This window comes from Lolium rigidum, chromosome 2, assembly GCF_022539505.1.
Source record: "Lolium rigidum isolate FL_2022 chromosome 2, APGP_CSIRO_Lrig_0.1, whole genome shotgun sequence".
Taxonomy (NCBI): Eukaryota; Viridiplantae; Streptophyta; class Magnoliopsida; order Poales; family Poaceae; genus Lolium; species Lolium rigidum.
The window spans coordinates 80,719,670-80,723,088 of record NC_061509.1 but is presented as its reverse complement, the minus strand read 5'-3'; positions in this window follow the sequence as shown (position 1 = coordinate 80,723,088).

Sequence of the window (3,419 nt, the reverse complement as noted above, 5' to 3'; positions counted from 1 at the left end):
TATGCCCTCTTTATTTGTCAATTGCCCGACTGTAATTTGTTCACCCAACATGCTTTTATCTTATGGGAGAGACACCTCTAGTGAGCTGTGGACCCCGGTCCATTCTTTAATACTGAAATACAAATCTGCTTGCAATACTTGTTTTACTTGTTTTCTCTGCAAACAATCATCTTCCACACAATACGGTTAATCCTTTGTTACGGCAAGCCGGTGAGATTGACAACCTCACACTGTTTCGTTGGGGCAAAGTACTTTGGTTGTGTTGTGCAGGTTCCACGTTGGCGCCGGAATCTCTGGTGTTGCACCGCACTACATCCCGCCGCCATCAACCTTCAAAGTGCTTCTTGGCTCCTCCTGGTTCGATAAACCTTGGTTTCTTTACGAGGAAAACTTGCTGCTGTGCGCATCATACCTTCCTCTTGGGGTTGCCCAACGAACGTGTGAAATACACGCCATCAAGCATATTTTCACGGCGCCGTTGCCGGGGACTCGAAGAAAAGCTACACCACAAAGATTTCTAACTCCCACGTCAACTACGCACCAGCATATTTTACGGCGCCGTTGCCGGGGAGATCAAGACACGCTGCAAGGGGAGTCTCCACTTCTCAATCTCTTTACTTTGTTTTTGTCTTGCTTTATTTTATTTACTACTTTGTTTGCTGCATTATATCAAAAACACAAAAAAATTAGTTACTTGTTTTACTTTACTTAATATCATGCATGTTTTTATTTCACTAGTTAAGCATAATGGAAAACAACAAAAATATGAGAGATCTTTATGAACTTTATCTTGAATTAGGACATGATGTGTTTGAAGAGAGAATTAAAAAACCCATGGAACTTTATATGCATGCTAATGGGAATGTTATTACTATGAATGCTTTGAACACCATTGTTGCTAATGCCATGGAAAATTATAAGCTTAGGGAAGCTGGTTTTGACGAGTGTGATATTTTTAGTCCCCCAAGCATTGAGGAGAAAATTTACTTTGACGATACTTTGCCTCCTATATTTGATGATGAGAATAATAATGATAGCTACTTTGTTGAATTTGCTCCCACTACAATTAATAAAATTGATTATGCTTATGTTGGGAGTAGTAATAATTTTATGCATGAGACTCATGATAAGAATGCTTTATGTGATAGTTATATTGTTGAGTTTGCTCATGTTGCTACTGAAAGTTATTATGAGAGAGGAAAATATGGTTGTAGAAGTTTTCATGTTACTAAAACACCTCTCTATATGCTGAAATTTTTGAAGCTACACTTGTTTTATCTTCCTATGCTTGTCACTTTGCTCTTCATGAACTTGTTTATTTACAAGATTCCTATGCATAGGAAGCATGTTAGACTTAAATGTGTTTTGAATTTGCCTCTTGATGCTCTCTTTTGCTTCAAACACTATTTCTTGGGAGTGCATCATTAAAGCTGCTGAGCCCATCTTAACGGCTATAAAGAAAGAACTTCTTGGGAGATAACCCATGTGTTATTTTGCTACAGTACTTTGTTTTATATTTGTGTCTTGGAAGTTGTTTACTACTGTAGCAACCTCTCCTTATCTTAGTTTTATGTTTTGTTGTGCCAAGTAAAGTCTTTGATAGTAAAGTAAGTACTAGATTTGGATTACTTGCGCAGAAACAGATTTCTTTGCTGTCACGAATCTGGGTCTAATTCTCTGTAGGTAACTCAGAAAATTATGCCAATTTACGTGAGTGATCCTCAGATATGTACGCAACTTTCATTCAATTTGAGCATTTTCGTTTGAGCAAGTCTGGTGGCCTAATAAAATCCATCTTTACGGACTGTTCTGTTTTGACAGATTCTGTCTTTTATTTTGCATTGCCTCTTTTGTTATGTTGGATGAATTTCTTTGACCCATTAATGTCCAGTAGCTTTATGCAATGTACAGAAGTGTTAAGAATGATTGTGTCACCTCTGAACATGTGAATTTTTATTATGCACTAACCCTCTAATGAGTTGTTTCGAGTTTGGTGTGGAGGAAGTTTTCAAGGATCAAGAGAGGAGTATGATGCAATATGATTAAGGAGAGTGAAAGCTCTAAGCTTGGGGATGCCCCGGTGGTTCACCCCTGCATATATTAAGAAGACTCAAGCGTCTAAGCTTGGGGATGCCCAAGGCATCCCCTTCTTCATCGACAACATTATCGGGTTCCTCCCACGAAACTATATTTTTATTCGGCCACATCTTATGTACTTTGCTTGGAGCGTCGGTTTGTTTTTGTTTTTTGTTTTGTTTGAATAAAATGGATCCTAGCATTCACTTTGTGGGAGAGAGACACGCTCCGCTGTTGCATATGGACAAATATGTCCTTAGGTTCTACTCATAGTATTCATGGCGAAGTTTCTCCTTCGTTAAATTGTTATATGGTTGGAATTGGAAAATGCTACATGTAGTAACTCTAAAATGTCTTGGATAATTTGATACTTGGCAATTGTTGTGCTCATGTTTAAGCTCTTGCATCATATACTTTGCACCCATTAATGAAGAAATACTTAGAGCTTGCTAATTTGGTTTGCATATTTGGTTTCTCTAGAGTCTAGATAACATCTAGTATTGAGTTTTGAACAACAAGGAAGACGGTATGGAGTCTTATAATGTTTACCATATGTATTTTATGTGAGTTTTGCTGTACCGTTCATCCTTGTGTTTGTTTCAAATAGCCTTGCTAGCCTAAACCTTGTATCGAGAGGGAATACTTCTCATGCATCCAAAATACTTGAGCCAACCACTATGCCATTTGTGTCCACCATACCTACCTACTACATGGTATTTACCCGCCATTCCAAAGTAAATTGCTTGAGTGCTACCTTTAAAATTCCATCATTCACCTTTGCAATATATAGCTCATGGGACAAATAGCTTAAAAACTATTGTAGTATTGAATATGTACTTATGCACTTTATCTCTTATTAAGTTGCTTGTTGAGCGATAACCATGTTTACGGGACGCCATCAACTATTCCTTGTTGGATATCATGTGAGTTGCTATGCATGTCCGTCTTGTCTGAAGCAAGAGAGATCTACCACCTTCATGGTTGGAGCATGCATGTTGTTAGAGAAGAACTTTGGGCCGCTAACTAAAGCCATGATTCATGGTGGAAGTTTCAGTTTGGACACATATCCTCAATCTCATATGAGAATAATAATTGTTGCCACATGCTTATGCATAAAAGAGGAGTCCATTATCTGTTGTCCATGTTGTCCCGGTATGGATGTCTAAGTTGAGAATAATCAAAAGCGAGAAATCCAAAATGCGAGCTTTCTCCTTAGACCTTTGTACGGGCGGCATGGAGGTACCCCATTGTGACACTTGGTCAAAACATGTGCATTGCAAAGATCCGGTAGTCCAAGTTAATTAGGACAAGGTGCGGGCACTATTAGCATACTATGCATGAGA